The sequence below is a fragment of the Grammomys surdaster genome, unplaced genomic scaffold (genome assembly GCF_004785775.1).
Source record: "Grammomys surdaster isolate TR1022 unplaced genomic scaffold, NIH_TR_1.0 363, whole genome shotgun sequence".
In the NCBI taxonomy this organism is placed as follows: Eukaryota; Metazoa; Chordata; class Mammalia; order Rodentia; family Muridae; genus Grammomys; species Grammomys surdaster.
In genome coordinates this window covers 7,236,434-7,253,495 of record NW_021604782.1, presented here as the reverse complement: position 1 = coordinate 7,253,495, position 17,062 = coordinate 7,236,434, and the positions used below count along the sequence as shown (strand labels likewise).

Here is a 17,062-nt window from a genome sequence, read left to right as displayed (position 1 = left end):
TACCAGACCACAGACCAGCCAGAGTTTACGTTTCAGGAGACTAGCTAGAAGGAACAGTAAGATTATTCATTGCTAATTATGGTCTCTGTTTAAAAGTGTGTGTGTGTGTGTGTGTGTGTGTGTGTGTGTGTGTGTGTCTGCGTGTATGTCTATGTGTGTGTCTGTGTGTATGTCTGTGTATCTGTATCTGTGTGTGTGTGTCTGTGTGTGTGTGTGTGTTTGTGTGTGTGTGTGTGTCTGTGTGTATGTGTGCCTGTGCATTCACTCTTGCATGTATGCATGTGCACACATGTGTATTAGAAAACTCATGGGTAAATTTCTAAAACTAAGCGTTGGTAGAAAAGTAATCAAGGATGCAGAACATCTTTTAGAATGCTGAAAATGGTCCTTAAATTGATCACATAGATTACATAAAGATAGAAGATACATAAGTATATTAAAACCCACCAAATGCATGTGTAAATGGGTGTGCTTTCATGTTTTACTTCAAATATTTATTTATCACAAAAGCATGTCCATAGGGATTTTTAATGAGAAAAATTCCCTTGGAGGGTTCATACAGTTGCTGTCCGTTGGCACTGGATCATAGAATGTTCTGGCATCACCAGTGATGTCAGAGAAGGCTTTTGGTTGGCCTCTGGTGACAGTTTGAATCCTCAACAGTCATACTGGTGGCAGGGGCACAGAGCAGAGCCTCTGGGCTGCTGGCTCAGGGGACATGTCCCTGAGCATTTGAGGAGAGGAGAGGGTGTGGTCAGCTGTTTCGTTTTGGAGCTCTTCCTGACTCTTAGAAGACTGAGATGTGCCTGGCTGCAAAGAAGACAAAGTTGAAGTCACTCTTCTAGAAACTGCCTGGTGCATATGTCATCACGACAGAGATGAAAGGTTGGGTGTATGGTAAGAATATTGCTTCTTAGGCTCTGTTCTGGTGACTGAAGCAAGCTAGAAGTGAGAACTCAGGCCTTATGGGTAGAAAAAGTCCTGGGGCACAGGAGAGGCTTCTGGGTTTAGTGTCCTTCCTAGCTATCTTCCAATACCGGTGGCCTCAGGGGATTGAAAAGTAGCCTCAGAATCAGTTTTCCATGCCCTCAAACTCCTTTACTAAGAAGGAAACAGAGTCCTGAGAATTGAAATCTAGATGATGAAGAATTTCAAACAAAAACCTGAGTTCAATTTTTTTTTCTTTCCAACTTATTAGCCAGATCAGTGTCAAGGAGGGCTTAAGCTTGTCAGGCCTCCATTCCTTTGTTAAATGTTAAATACAGTTTAGTCCAGTGGCCCCTGGGTTACAGGGTTGGATGGAGAGTTATGTAAGACAGTCCTGCCACCTGATGGATGTTCTCAGAGGGAGCATACGCTGTGCACCCTGTCGGGCCTCACTCTGGCCTTCGCTTTTGAGACAGTGCATTGCAGTGTGCACTCTGGCCTCTCCTTACTCCTTTTTCTGTGATCTAACTTGAGGAGCATAAAGAGGCAGCTGTGGTTTTCTACTCTGCTGTTGGAAGTAGGAATGGGGCAGCACACCATGGTAATAGTATTGGTGACTCTCTAACCTACCTTTGTGTGAGTTCTCCTGTACATGTGTGCACATTATATACATGTGTGTTTTTGTGCATGTGTGTGCAGGTCCGTGTGTATGCCAGAGGCTAATCTTGGGTGCTCTTCCTCAGGACTCTTGTATACCTTGTTTTATTTGTTTGAGACAGGGTCTCTCTCCAGTCTGGACCTCGCCAAGTAAGCACAGGACCTGCCCACCTCTACCTCCCTTGTACTAGGGTTACAAGTGTGTACCAATACCTGGCTTTTAGTTTTTGGTTTGTTTGTTTGTTTGGGTTGGGTTTTTAACATAGGTTCTGGGGATTGAACTCTCATCCTTGTGTTTGCATGGCAAGCACTTCACCAGCTGAACCATCTCCCCAGCGTCTGTACCACACTCTTTAGAAGCAGCCGGTAGCAGGAACACAAAGCAACAGATTGCAATTCTCTCCACAACCAACACCCACTAGAGGACACTAGAGCAGTGTCTGCCACCACTTCCTTCCCAGAACCTTCTCGCTGTATGGGAAGCATGGTGAACAGGGAAAATAGAAGATGGAGATTTTCCCAGGTCCCAGCCAGACCTAGAGGGCAGAGTACAGGTGGGAGCAGGGTCACACAGAGCATGTATGCTGGGCCTGAGGCTTTATCACAGATGACTATTCTTCCCAGGTGGCCTCACCACTCCCATTCCAATGCCACTCCACCCAGGGTGGTGTTCCTGATGGAGCTAAGTCTCTGGTTGCTATTTGCCTCCTCAACATTTGGCTTTGGACTAAGAAGCAGCTCAAGGGAGCTGGGGAGGTGACTCTGGTTGAGCACTGGCTACTCTTGCAGCAGTTCACCTCTTAGAACCCGCATGATGGAGTACCAACCTCTGAATTCCAGCTTTGGGGGATCCAGTGCTCTCTTCTGGTCTCCTCGGGCACGGCGCACTCATGCTGCACTTACAGATGTGGGCAAAATGCTCATAGACATAAAATAAAAATAACTGTAAAAGGCAACTCAAAACTCAGGTGGCCAGACAAACCCTGGAGTCACCCATCTTCCCAAACATCTTTAGATTTTAGTGTCCCTGGTTGGCTCCGGCTCCAAAGTCACAAGAGAACTGGAACTTGATGAGAGCCTCCTAAGTCCATTTCATGTCTTTCCTGCTAAACCTTCTGTTCCAGGACTGGTCTCAAGACACAGCTGACCCTGGCTGTGTGTTACTGCCAGGGAAAAGAGGAAAAAATTTAGGAAAGATTCACTCAGGTGAAACTAGAATCATCCCTTTGGTCATCAGATCTCTGTCTTTGGTCTCTTAACGTAGAGCATGGCTCAGCTTACCAGACATCACATCAGATCCTGGATCCTCCCAGCGTCGCCTGGATTGGCTGCCCTGGAGACACACTTTGCGATCCCTGCAAGGTATTCTGATTACCCTGCTCTATGGAATAGGTGGGTGGTGTGGTCTCACCAGGCAGCTTATATGCGCACGTGGGGCAGACCTTCAAGCCTGAGAAGAGCAGCCTGCAACAGGATCCCCAGCCTCCCAATGCCCCTGGATCAGGGTGGATTCAATAGAGGCAGGGGGCAATTTTATGATGGTAGGATTAGTACATAGGCTTTTCCTGTTTGAAAGCAAATGCCCTTATGAGGGCAATGTGGCCAGGGGTTGTGGGAATGGCTACAAAGACACAGTGTTTATTAAGCAATACAGCAGAGAGTACATGGAGCGGCCCCCTCTTAGAACATAGAGAATGCTGTGTGATAGGGAGAAAGAGGAAAAGTCTGAGGCATGAGACAGTCCAGGTCCTCACAGGGCACACATGTTGAAACAGTGGCCAGGGAAGGAGAGAGAGAGAGAGCTGGCAGCCAGGCAAGGTGCCCAGGGAAGTGGTTCCCAGGGAACACAGTAAGGGCAGCTGAGGCTGGGACATCCCTGAGGCCCAACCCAGGTCACATGTAGCTGCCAGTCTCTGGGGGACACATGGGCAGACACAGGCAGGCAATGGGGCTAGAGTTCAGAGAGGTACAGAGTTTCAGAAAACGCAGCTGAGCAGTCTTGTCCTCACCCAGCTTTTCCTTAGTAAGTCGGCCAGGTGAGACTTTCCAGTTCACTGCGAGAGGCTGGACAGTGGAACTCAACCCTAACTATGGGTGTCTCTGTGCTCACCGCATTCATTCCTCGAAGTCCTGGGGACACAGGCCTTGTGCCAGAATGCTCATTAGCCAAGTTAGACACTAGTGTCACGGTCCCAGTGCTTGTCCTGGGAGGCAGACACTTCCACCAGCCTGTTCTATGTAGCATGCCCTGGCCTTGAGAAAGAATCAAGGGTATGGACCGCCAACTCCCAAATTCTCAAACTCTTGTCCAGTTGCACCTTGGAGTCACCTTAGAATTTGTCAAAGGCTCTTACGGAGCCTTACCTTGACCTTAGAGACACCCAAGAACTGAGCAGGCCAAAACTGTTGCCCACCGGAACCTGGGCCTCTCTTCCAACTATTATCAGCTTCACCTGCCCTTTACCTTGGCTCATTCCCAGCAGGAGCCTGTTTCTCTGATGTCACTCCTGCCTCTCCCGTCATGAGTTCATGGGCTTCCAAGGTAACCTAGAATATTCTAGCATCTCCACTTGGTCTACAGTTGCAGACTCCCAGTATTACCACAGGATCGTGCAGACGGTTTGCTTGGTGTCTCCAGCCTTGGCCGGGCCTCTGGGAGGAAATAAGAGCTGGTTTTCCATTAGAAGTGTGGGGTAGTTGCTTATGTGATCACACGGAGATCATGCACCTTGCTGCCTATTGGACAGCCACTGGCCACTATGTTAGCCCTAGGACGTGAAATTGAAAATACATTAAAATTAAGTGCAATTTAGAGCTAGAGAGATGGCTCAACGGTTAAGTGTACTTACTGCTCTTGCAGAGAATGTGGGTTTGGCTCCCAGAATTCAATCAGGCTCAGAACTGCCTATGACTCCCATTCTGAGGAATCTAACACTTTCTTTTGGCCTTGGAAACCACCTTTGTACATGTGTGGTACATGTAAACTACACACACAAACACACACACACACAAATTAAAAATAAGTACATTTTTTATTTTAAAAATATAACTTAAAAATCTACTATTTAAAATCGACTTCCCAATTGGAATGTTCCTATTTTAAATACTTGGTAGTTAATATGCAACTAGCAGACACTTGGGGTGCTCAAAAGCCATCTCCAGCAACTCCTCCAGAAGAGCCTTGAAGCCTGGTGATCGTCATTCATGGCACCTAGGTAGGGAGCCAAACCACTGCCTTGCCCATAAATCACTCTGACCCTGACTTGTCTTTTATTTTCTGCCACCAGCTCATTCCAGTCCCCAGAGTGCCTGGAACCCTTGCCACTGAGATTCAAGAAGAATGAGATAAGTCCTAAGAATGTGGTGGATTGGGCTTGAGTCCCCTCACAAACATATACTTGATACCCAGCAGGAGACTTTGCACGCTGAACCCTCCCAGTGTGATTCCCCACAACGACAGGACATTGCTGACTGGAACCAGAGTGTCCCCCTCATTTCCAAACCATGTTCTGGCCAACTTATCATCAGACACAGGTCTCTAGTAGCTTCTGGCGTTTCAGAGACCAAGGAAGGTCAAGTTTGCTGAAAGTCCTAGATTCCTTTGGCTTCACTACACTCAGAACTTACATTAGGAGAACCCTCGTTCTCTCATGAGCTCCCGCACAGCCCACTGCTCTGGCTATGCTCTGCTGAAGCAGTCTGCCCATCGTGGCCTGCTAACTGGTCTTCCATGGAGGCACCGAGGCTGTGCCACCTTGACCTTCAGAGCCATACCCCACAAGGCTGTCCAGATGTGGCCTCCATCCTCCTTGTAAATCTTCTGCTGTCTGTCCTCAGCCCTGAGGCTGGAGTGTACCCCAATTGCCTTGGTTTCTGCCTCCCTACTTAACAACTGGCTCATTTGCCATGCACACACAGCTTCCAGATATCCTGTTCTTTCTTCTGGCTGTGTGTAGGTGCTGCTCAGCCACTGCTTCTGTGGCCCCCAAACCCAAGGGAATGGGGATCTGACTTGTTCTCCATTTCTGGGCTGCTTTTTCCATAGCTGACCCATGATGAAGTGGGAACCAAGCCATCAGAGCCCTTCCTATTGACTGCATTCCAAGTTCCAGGCTGTAGATACCAGCCACCTGAGATTCCAAACCAGTATCTTCTCTTTTCCTTACATAGTCTCCACAAGAGAAGCCAGGTCCCTCCGTTTTTGTAGGTTTGTCCCTCCATGTCAGACAGGATGTTTCTAATGGGCACATCCTTCAGTAAAGCCCTCAAAGGGCCTCACCCTCTAGGGAGTTGGAGGCTCTTTCCCTTCAGTTGGGAAGTTGCTGGAGTCTTTCCCTTTTGGATCTACAAAAAGTGGGGACCAAGGACCTTCTTGCTGTTTCATAACAGAAAACAGGCTAAGCCCTTGTGGAAAGGACAGAATGAAAAAAAAATGTGGAAGAAAAGTAGATGGTGAGAAAGAATTGACACAATTTTTCTTTGACGTCACGCTATCTTGGTCTATTCCTACTGGCTACTGCTTTGTTTATTACTAAAGAATCCATGTGAATGGATTGAAAACAGGCAAGAAAGACGATGCTCACAAGGAGACAAGCAAGAAAGCGGAAGTGTCTAAAATGGACCTGTGTTCAGTTTCACAGACAGCCAAGAAAACGAAGCCTCTCAACCTGGGAGGCAAAGTTTGAAAAGGACAGTCACTTCTGGGTAGTGGATAACTACTTTGTCAAGAAATCAAAGGGTTTGGGAACTTGCCCTCGCCTTGTGCAACTTGACACATTTTATATTTATGAATGAATGTTGCAAAAATATGAGGTACTTGGGTCATGGGTGAGGGTTTCTCAGGGATTAAAAAAAAACCAGATGCAGGACACACGGCCCACCCTGCTCCCTCCCCTCCAGTCCCATGGGCCTCAAGCAGTGGTCAGCACACAGCCATGACAGAAAACATTTTTCTCTGTTTGTATCCAAGACAGAAGCAGTCTGTCCTTCTGTCCCCTCCCATCCCTGCCTCCCTCTGGAAAGGCAGGAGAAAAACCTTTGTTTCTTGGTAGAAAATCCTGGATTCTCACCCTAGCCTTTTGGAATATAATAAGCCTCTCTCCAAAAGCCATAATTTGTCTCGAACTTTTGAACCAGAGGGAGGTCTCCAAGGGGTAGAATGGAAATACCTGGTGAGGTGGGAAAGTAGCTGATCCTTCTCCTGACATCTGAAGAACTTCATTTGCGGTGTTAGTCTGGGCTTTAACTACTTGGTCCTCTTAGGGAGTTAACTGAAAGTTTCATTATCCTTGTGGATCAGAGAAATAAAATAAATGGGTGGGGTAAAAAAAAATCTGAGCTTTAGAGAAAATCAAGGCAAACTGCCATTAGCTGGCCATCCAGGTCTGTGTCCCAGAAGTATTAAGACACTCTGAAGGGCTTTGGTTTACCAAAATATAAAACAAAACCCATCACACCGAAGTTGGATGGGGCGAACTAACAGACAGAAAAGAGCCCAAGAGAAGGCACTAGAACCAGAGAGTTTCCCCACTTGGAAGTCTCACAAAAATACTAAAACCCGAAAACTGTAATGTATATGCAGAGGAACTGGCTCAGAACCAAGGTTTTCACTAAGTTGCATAGAGTGTAGTTAGGATTTTGCAGATGGAAATGTGCATCTTTACAGTTCTTTGTGGGGAGGAAGAGACCCAGGAAAGTCAGCTCTTTGACTGACACGACTTTGACTCCAGAAATTCCACTTTGTGGAATCAAGACGAAGATGAAGCATGAGGTGACGAGGAGAGACAAGAATTACAAGTGACCCTAAAGCAAAATATAAAAGGAAGCAACAGAAGTCGCAGCATGGTGGGCCTCCAGAGAGCCACTGGGACTGGAAGCAGTGCCCAGCCCCACCCTGCCCCACGCCAAAGGCTACAACCTGTGTTTCCTAGCTTATTTTTTTCTTCTGTCAGTCGTAAAGATGGAAACAGTAAATGGGGTTTTTTTTTCTTCCCCAATTTGACCAGTTCATGGCAATGTTTTGGTCTTTCTTCCAGCTTTGAGAATGTGTCCAGTAACAGACCTGAGAGAACAGTTGTGACTACAGACCTGAGCTCATGGGGTGCTATTGCATTGTGCTAAATTGTTCTTAAATGATCCTTCTATATCTTGATCTGGAATACTTTTCTTTGTCTACTTAAATGAAAACTGCAAAACACAACTCTTGTCCCAAAAGGAATAAGAGAATTTGTCTTGAGCCAAATATGAATGACCAATGCTCAGAAACTAATGTGGAATTTCTCTCAAATGTGATGGTACTCTCCTCCATGGAAGAGATTACATGAATGTCTGTACATATAGAATGAAAAGTCATGTGTGCATGCTTTTGCCCAGTACATTGGTGGGGACATTAGGTACACAGTCACAGAAGAAAAAGGAACCCTCTTCAAAAGGACTCAGGTTGGGGCTGGGGGTTGGTGGGAGTTAGTGGTCTGACACAGTGAACACAATGCAAAAGTTTTGCCTGATGGTATTAATGGCATTGGATCAGATACGGATGGAGACTGGTCATTGATGGTTTCCATAGAGGAATTGACATTATCTAGAGATCATTTTAGCACGACGTACAACCGCTCTGGTCTCCCAGCCTGGATTTCTGATTGGTCAATTGCTATAGAATCTTCCATGTGAGTGTAGCCTTTTCAGAAATTGACAATTCACAGCATGGTGCAAGATGTGAAGACACAGCAATATTGTCGTTGGAAGAGTGGGGACAAGAGTTTAAATGCAGCCAAGGGGAGTACGCACGCCTGGCTCAGTGCCTGAGAAATTCGGTGAGTTTCTGTTAAGGAACAAACTGCATCTGCGAGTAGACAAAGGCAGGGTTGTTGACAGGAACAAGTGAAAGTATTTTTTTTTAGGCACTCACTTATTCACTCAAATCTACTCTGTGCCAGGCACTGTATTCTTCCCAAACATACGATACTGGGCAGCAGCCTTCTCTCCAGTTGTAGTGATGAGGCTTTAGAGTCAGACATGTGTCCAGTGATGTCAGGCGGCAGAATGTCTTGATGAAAAACTAAAGTGGGTGTCCCAGAAATGGGGCTATTTTAAATGAGGTGATGAGGGAAGGCTTCTCTTTAAGGGACAATAACTGAGCAGAGACCCAAGGAAAGAGGGAAGTCAAGTGCTATGGCGGCAAGCACCATTTTGTGGTTCGCTTCTATTCTCCAGAGGCTCTGGTTAATAGCACAGCACACCCAACCCTAGTATGTCCTGGGCAATCTAGTGTGAGAAGACACCTGGATCCATAGCCTGCCACCTTAGTTTCTCTGCATTCCAATATAATATTTAATATTTAATATATAATATATTCAATTGGTAATCAAAAATTGGTAAAGAAAAATGGATTTATTTACAGTTTGGACAAAATAGGAAAAGACAAAGACTTTGATTTTCTCCTGCAGCTCCCTATAGTGTGTGTCACCATATGTGCACAGAACACACATAGGAAGTGTGAGACTCAGGACCCTGCCAGTACAAAGTTCTGGTGCCCGTCTCTCTCTCCAGGGAGATCCTGGAGAAGTACTAATTTTGGTTTACTTCCTCTGGGTTTGGAGGTACCATGTTCCACCACCACAGAACAGAGGAGCAGCTACCATCTCCCTTGTCTCTCCTGGAAACATACCAGTTGCTGTTTATTACCTAGAACGGCACTGTTCCGGGAAGTGTAGGGAACGGGAGCAAAAAGCACTCTGGTGTGTTCCAGGTTCAGCTCCTGCTTTCCTATTGTGTGACCTTAACCCTGACCCCTCTGTAACACTATCACCAAAACAAGAAATAATTTCACCTATCCCACAGAAATAGTGCATTTTAAAGACTTCATCAATGTCTGGTATAGAAGTGTTAAATCTGTATCTTACTGTTATTATTGCTACTAGAGACACAGTGCTCTGTGAACTTAGAGAATTCTTTTCCCCAAGTGTATTGAGTATAATTAACAAATAAAGCTTTCATGTATTTAAGATAAGAGTGTGGTGCTGTGATCTATGCACTGGGAGATGATTACCAAAACCAGGCCTGTTGATATCAAGACCACAGCTTACCTTCTGTGTCGGGAGATATCTAAGATCTCCCATCTTGGCATATTGCCAAGTGTCCAGTAATCATGACTCGCTGCAGTCAGCCTCACGCTAGCCAGTCTCTAGAGCTAAGTCTTGTGACTGATACCTGTTCCCTTTGACAAGAGCTCTCCACTTCTCACACACCGATTGGCAGAAAGATTGATCCTTCTACTGTGTGTTCCTATGAATTGAACTTTTTAAAATTACACACATAACTGAGTGTCCTGATTTCCAGTTTCTGGGACAAATTCTCTGACAAAAACCAGCTGGGAGAGAGGGTTTACTTTAGTTCACAATTCCAAGTTACGGCCTGTTATTGCAGAGAAGTTGGTTAGTTTGCTCACTTCCTGCCTATGGAATTCTGCTGCCCACATGCAGGGTAGGTCTTCCCACCTCAAAACCATCAGGACAGGCTTCCACAGGCCAACATGAGCAACAGAATGAGACCCTCTTCCCAGGTGACTCTAGACTATGTCAGATTGACAAAACTTGCCAGTAAAGGGAAATATTGTGTCTTCCTGTGCCAGGCCTCTTTTACTTAGCCACAATGTCCTTCCAGATTATCCACCTTTACATCAGATGTCAAGATTCTCCTTTTAGGGTTGAGGATTGTTCCACGACATTTCCTCACATGTTGTACTAGTTCATCAAGCATGGAACGATCGGGTTGTTTCCGTATCTTGGTGAATAGCACTGCAGTGGACGTGGTCACACAGCTCTTTTGAGATAGGGATTTTAATTTCTTTGGCTATGTGCCCAGAATTAAGAGTCATATAATCATATGGTAGTTTTATTTTTAATGTTTTGGGATGCTTCTATACTGTGTTCCACAGTGGCTCTACCAATTTGCGTTTCCACCAAATATGAGCTTTCTCCACATCCTAAGCAACACTTGCTTTCTTCTGACATTTTGACAGTTACCTGTATTAGCTCTTTGTGATGAGAGCAACTGAGGCAGACCAACTAATTTTTTAAAATGTTCCACTGTGGGGTATTCACCAGAGAAAGCCAATCAAAAGTCTTTATTAGCAGGTTGGTGACTACACTGGATATTTGAGACCCAGTGTAGCTTCGAGCCTTTCTCATGGTGAGCTTTTTAAGCACAAAGACCATGTTCAGGGTTAACATTAGTTAACAAGAACAGTTAGCCAGAAGCATAACTACGGGGGATGGGGAGGGAAGGTTAGTACATTTAGACACTTTCCCAAAACTATATGAACTTTAAAAGATTGGACCTTCATTTTCATTTTTCTAGCTGGTGCTGTCTATTGTGCTGAGTCTTACAGCCTAAATGGCGCTTCCAACATGGAATCAGTTGTGCTAAGGTCTGGAGGCCTACTAAAGCCTGGGACCCTGTTACATTCCCCACTGGTTTTAGTGAAGGAAATCATGGACTCATGTTTTAACTAAGATTTCAGGGTCTCATTTTTAATCCAATCAGAATGAGAAAAGCCCAGTCAATGCAGATAGCAGAGCAGTTAGCCCAGGGGGACTAAGAGAGCAAAAACTAGTACCAATTATCTTGTCTTTTGGGTTTTCCCCCCTAGCTATGGCAAGATTTTTTTTTATTACTTCTGATCAATTAGTACAGAAATAACAAGGTTGTTTTTTTTTTTCCAAAGCCATACACGGTTTTATCTCATGAGAAGTCTAAGCCTTTCCAATTTTGTAGGATCATTTCTACAAAGGAATCTAACTATTGTTTTAATTCAGAAGCAGAAATTGTAATACCTCTAGGTTCTAATCAACCTGTCTACTTAAGTCTGGAAAGCATCAGAAGAGGAGTATCTAGTCAAATCGTTAGTATGTGCCCACCGAGTAGTCTCGGGGGCTTGGTAATATTGCTGTTATCCAGATGAATTAACCCATAAGGCAGAATAGCAGCCATCAGTAGAAGGGGAAGAGCCTAGGTTAAAGGTTTTGTGTATTAGACAAGTGTTAGCCCCTTCTAAGTCCTCTCACATTAATTTGAGCTGCCCCCAGCCACAGTAAGTTTTGTCAGCCAATGGGCTGATGGACTGGTTAGTTCCTATTTCTATATAGTCCAGGGTCCAGGTATCTAAGCATAACCAGAAATCCTAGCTGACTATTGTTTGAGAATAATTAACTCTAATCCCAGGGTCCCTTCAAGAGTCTGATTCCCCACATTTTTTCTATTTCCCAAAAGCCAAATTATTTTAAAGGAATTTTCAGGAAGTGTCTGTTTTACAACCCCAAGTTTTGCAGTGGAAACTCCCTTCTTTTTGGCAATTAGGGTAAACCAGCCGTAGGTCATGCATAAAGTTGTAAACTCTATATTCCTAACCAAAAAGATAAATTCCCATGTCTTTCTCTTTCTCCATACAAGCAGACACTTAGCATTAGCAGGTTAAGGTCGGGATGGAATATGGGTTTCTGATCTGTAGTCACACTAGTTAACATCTGTATCTGTCTTGTTCAGTTTCCAATCCAGGCCTGAGGGCTATGCAGGATGGACCATGATCCTGTATTTATACCAATGGTGCAAAACACAAGACTAAGGAGAAGGTAGAAGGGCAAGGAGTGCAAGGACCCAAGGCCCAAAGAAATCTTACTTTCAATGGGTCCGTAGTCCAGAGACAGATCATTTGGCAGCAATGTCTGTGGGTTTGGTTGGGTTGGGTTGGGTTGGGTTGGGTTGGGTTTTTTTTGTTGTTGTTGTTGTTTTGGGATTTTTTGTTTTGTTTTGTTTTGTTTTTGAGACAAAGTCTATGTAGACTTGGTTGTCCTGTAACTCACTCTGTAGGCCAGGCTAGCTTCAAACTCACAGAGATCCACCTGCCTCTACCTCCCAAGTGCTGAGATTAAAGATGTGTCACCACTGCTTGGTTTTGTTGTTGTTGTTGTTGTTGTTATTGTTGTTTGGTTGTTGTTGTTGTTGTTCTTTTAGCCAGGTTTGAATTGAGTTTTCATTTTTTTATTGCTTACAGCAGAGTCATGAATTATGCAATATGACCCCACCCTTTGGAAGAAGGATTGTCATCCATATTGGTTCAAACAGCCCAAACTTGGTATAAGCATCAGAATTGCAGATGGAGGGAGGCCCAGTATACGGAGTTCTCTCTAACCATCAAGACATTACTATAATCCAAGAATGCTTTGACTGGCTCTTTGGCAGCTGGAAAGTAGGAGCTGAGACCAGCAACTAAGCTTCTGCCTCAGTTCAGTAGTAAAACTCTTCCAAGAGAAAGAAGTGTTACTTCTTGTGTTCTATTGAATTTATTTTTCCATTGGAAAATAAAATAGAAGAGAAAGAAAAAACATATTCTTAATAATCTAAGACCTGGGTTTGAAATGACTAAAGTTCACTGTTCCATATTTCCATCTATCCATACACCTATTGACACATCCATCCATATATAAACCCAGCTATCTATCCATTCGTCATCCTTCCATTAATCCATTTGACCAGGTAGCCACCCAGCCTACCACAAGCCCATCTGTTTATATATGTATCTTAACTATGCAACAGTCCATCTTTCAATAAACATGTACACCTTTTATGCTAAGTGTTGTGCCTCTAAAGACAGACTTGGGCCTTGTTTTTAAATTCAATAAATAGAGGTTTTAAAAAGAGAAAAACAGATAACCAAAACAATACCATAAAGAGAAGAGCTAGGACAAATGTTGATTCAAAGATCCCACGGGGGGTGGGGGGCAATAGTGGTAGAGTAAGAATGGTATTCAGAAAGAAAGAAAGAAAGAAAGAAAGAAAGAAAGAAAGAAAGAGAAAGAGAAGGAGGGAGGGAAGGAGGGAGGAAGGAAGGAAGGAAGGAAGGAAGGAAGGAAGGAAGGAAGAAAGAAAGAGAAAGAAAGAAAGAGAGGAAGAAAGAAAGAAAGAAAAAAGGGAAAAAAGAAAGGAAAAGAAAAAAGGAAGAGGAGCTCTAAAGCAGAGGAACCACCTGCAGTATTTAGAAAGTAAGGAGTTAGGTCAAGGAGTATCAAGGCATGGCACCTTGTCTTTTAGAGAAAGGTAGGTCTTCCATATTGCTGAAGGGAGTGGTAAGATTGAGGTCAAAACTCCAGGCAACTCTGTTTAGGACAATTGTTCGATAAAGGGTTGTAATAAATAAAATGGGAACTGGCCAGGGGTGATGGTGCACTCCTTTAACCTCAGCACTGGGGAGCAGAAGTAGGCCTGGTGCTCATGGAGGCAGAAGAAAGGGGCAAGTGGAGGCCCAAATAGAAACCACAGGCTAGACCTTTGGGACAGGAGACCTGGGAAGAACCTGACAGCTGGGCATGAAGATCCCTACCCATGTCTGTTCCTTCAACAGACATATGCATAGTACAAGGTATATTTGAGATATAGTGACCCCGACCTGAGGAAAATAAGAAACCCATGAAGACATGGAAATGCAGTAACTTTATACAGCATGATCCGAGCAAGAGCAGAGGGAAATTCAGAGTTGCCAGAACACACAGGAGAGCAGCTAACCAGGCCACAGACCAGAGACAATTCCAATGAAGGCAATGACTGAGTGGAGTCCTAAAGGCTGACTCAGAGTCAGTTAAGTAAGCCTAGAAAGGAGTGTCAGCACATGCCAGGCAGCTGGCACATCAGCTAGGTAAGCCCAGATGCTCTGAGGAGTGCTGGCACATGCCAGGCGGCTGGCACAGCATAAGCAACGGCAAGGAACCAAGCTTCTGGAAGCACAAGCAGTTCTGTATTTCTGGGATATCAGTCAGGGATGAGGGAGAAGACTAGCCGCAGGTGATGGGAGAGGAGCAAAGAGCTTTACAAAAAAGCTACCGGGAAGCCTAGGAAAGCCAGGACTTCATCCCGAAGGCCAAAGAGTGCCACTGAAGTGTTTCAGAGACAAGCGATGGACCAGGAAGTGCGTAACTGAGAAGTCGCTAGGAGTCGGAGACAAACCATGGGATTGGGCACCAAGGAAGTGGTGGATCAGAATGAGGAAGAGTAACTAAGCAGGAAACTGAAACTTGGAATAAGCAAAAGAGGAGGAAGACACAGCCTGGAGGGAGGGTAGGAAGGAAGTCGGAGGGAGCAGCAGTGCTAATAGAAATGGTGACGAGGGCTAGAGAGACGGCTCATCCCTTAAAGCACTTGCTGCTCTTAAAGAGTACCTGGGCTGGGCAGTGTGGCGCATGCCTTTAATCCCAGCACTTGGGAGGCAGAGGCAGGCGGATTTCTGAGTTCGAGGCCAGCCTGGTCAACAGAGTGAGTTCCAGGACAGCCAGGACTACACAGAGAAAAACAAAAAACAAACAAACAAACAAAAAAAGAGTACCTGGGTTCAGACGCCAGCACCCACATGGTAACCTCATAACCATCTTTAACTCCGTCTGGCTCCAGAGGATCCAGTGCCCTCTTCTGTCTTTGTGAACACTAGGCACACATGTAGTGAACATACATGCAGACAAAGCACTCATATGCATAAGTTTTAAAAATCATGACAAGAGTATTCATCTTTATGAATAGAAAGACATTCATGAGGGTTTGGAGATAGAGCTCAATTGGTAAAGAACACTTAGGGCTTGAGTTTGGTTACCAGTACCTACCTATCATCTCACAACCATCTGCAACTCCAGTTGCAAGGAATCCAACACCCTTTCTCTGGCCTCTATGGGCACCCAGCATGTGGGTAGTACACATAGCATACGTGAAGACAAAACAGCCATACACATATAATTAAATAAATGAATAATTTTAATGTAACTCAATTAAAAATTGTGTCTTACTTAAGGTTTTACTGCTGTGAACAGACACCATGACCAAGGCAACTTTTAAAAGGACAACATTTAATTGGGGCAGGTTTACAGGTTCAGAGGTTCAGTCCATTATCATCAAGGCAGGAGAATAGCAGTGTCCAGGCAAGGACAGTACAGGAAGAGCTGAGAGTTCTACATCTTCATCCGAAGGCCACTAGGAAAAGACTGGCTCTCATATGGTTAGGAGGAGGGTCTTAAAGTCATGCCCACAGTGACACATTTCCTCCAAGAAGGCCATACCTCCTAATACTGTCACTTCCTGGGCCAAGCGTATTCAAACACATGAGTCTACAGGGGAGCATACCTAGACATAGCATAATAAAAAGTACATTCAGTCCAACTTCCAAAGTCCCCATATACTATAGTAGTCTCAACAATGTTCAAGGTTTCTTCTGAGATTCATCCAATCACTTAACAGTAATACAAAGCAATACAGGAAACCAGCTGGGTAAACACCAATCTCTGCATCTCCATGTCTGATGTCAAAGCAGTCTTCAGATCTCCAACTCCTTTTTCATTTTTGTTGACTGCAACAAACTTCTTTCTCTTGGGCTGGTTCCACTCCCTGTTAGCAGCTTTCCTCAGCAGATAGCCCACAGCTCTGCCATCTCAAACATCTTGGGGTCTCCAAGTCAACTTCAACTTCACAACTTCTTGTTCCAGTGTCTGGGATTTACATATGATCTTCTGGGCTCCTCCAAAGAGCTAGCACCACTTCCCCAGCCCTGTCTTCTGTAGCATTCTAAGTTCAGGTTGGTCCACTCCACTGTTGCTGCTGTTCTTGTTAGGTATCCCACGGTACTAGCATCTCCAATACTCTATGTTCTTTAACTGCAACTAGGCTTCACCAATAACCTCTCATAGTCTCTCTTCATGGCGCCAAGCCTCAACTTCTTTTATGACCCCTTCAGTCCTGGGCCATCAACTGCAACTGAGGCTGCACCTTCACCAACAGCCTTTCCTGGCCTCTCACAGTGCCAAGCCTCAGCTGCTCTCCATGGCCCCTTCATGCCTTCAAAACCAGTACCACCTGGGTGATTCTTATATATTACCAAGTCCAGCTGCAGCATAAAATACAACCTTGGCTATCTCCAGAACACAGCTTCTTTGTGTTCTCAGAAAACACTTCCCAGAAGATTTCACCTCAGTGATGCTGGTCTCTTCTTAATCACCACAATTTCTTAGCTCCAGCTAACCAGTATCAATTGTCCCAGTAGTCCCTTCTCTTCTTGACTCTAAAGCCAGAGCCACGTGACCAAAGCTGCCAAGTTCTGCTGCTTGCTGGAGCTGGAACAAGGCCCCCTTTATTCTATTACTAGCTGTTTTCCAACTCCTTCATTGCCTAAGCTTGGCTGTCCTGGAACTTGCTCTGTAGATTGACCTTGAACTCAGAGATCTGTATGCCTCTGCCTCCTGAATGCTGGGATTAAAGGTATGTACCATCATGTCTGGACTTAAGCTTTTCTTCACCTAGAACCTGCTCTGTCCTAGGCTGCCCTCAAACTCAGAAATTGGCTTGCTTTTGCCTCCTGGGATTAAAGGCTTGTACCTAAATGCCTGGACCTAAATTTAGCTAGGTGGGATCTTTCCCCAAGGTCACTACTCTCTTAATTCAATTTAACATT

The 17,062-nt window shown here is 44.9% G+C and overlaps 1 long non-coding RNA gene across 1 annotated transcript; it reads left to right on the top strand.

The window, feature by feature from the left end:
- Window positions 1-666: 666 nt before the first annotated feature.
- On the top strand, window positions 667-5,359 carry LOC114631509. The gene is made up of 3 exons (XR_003712976.1): window positions 667-897; window positions 2,822-2,946; window positions 4,872-5,359. It is a non-coding gene; the product is annotated as an uncharacterized LOC114631509 (long non-coding RNA).
- The last annotated feature ends 11,703 nt before the right edge of the window (window positions 5,360-17,062 follow it).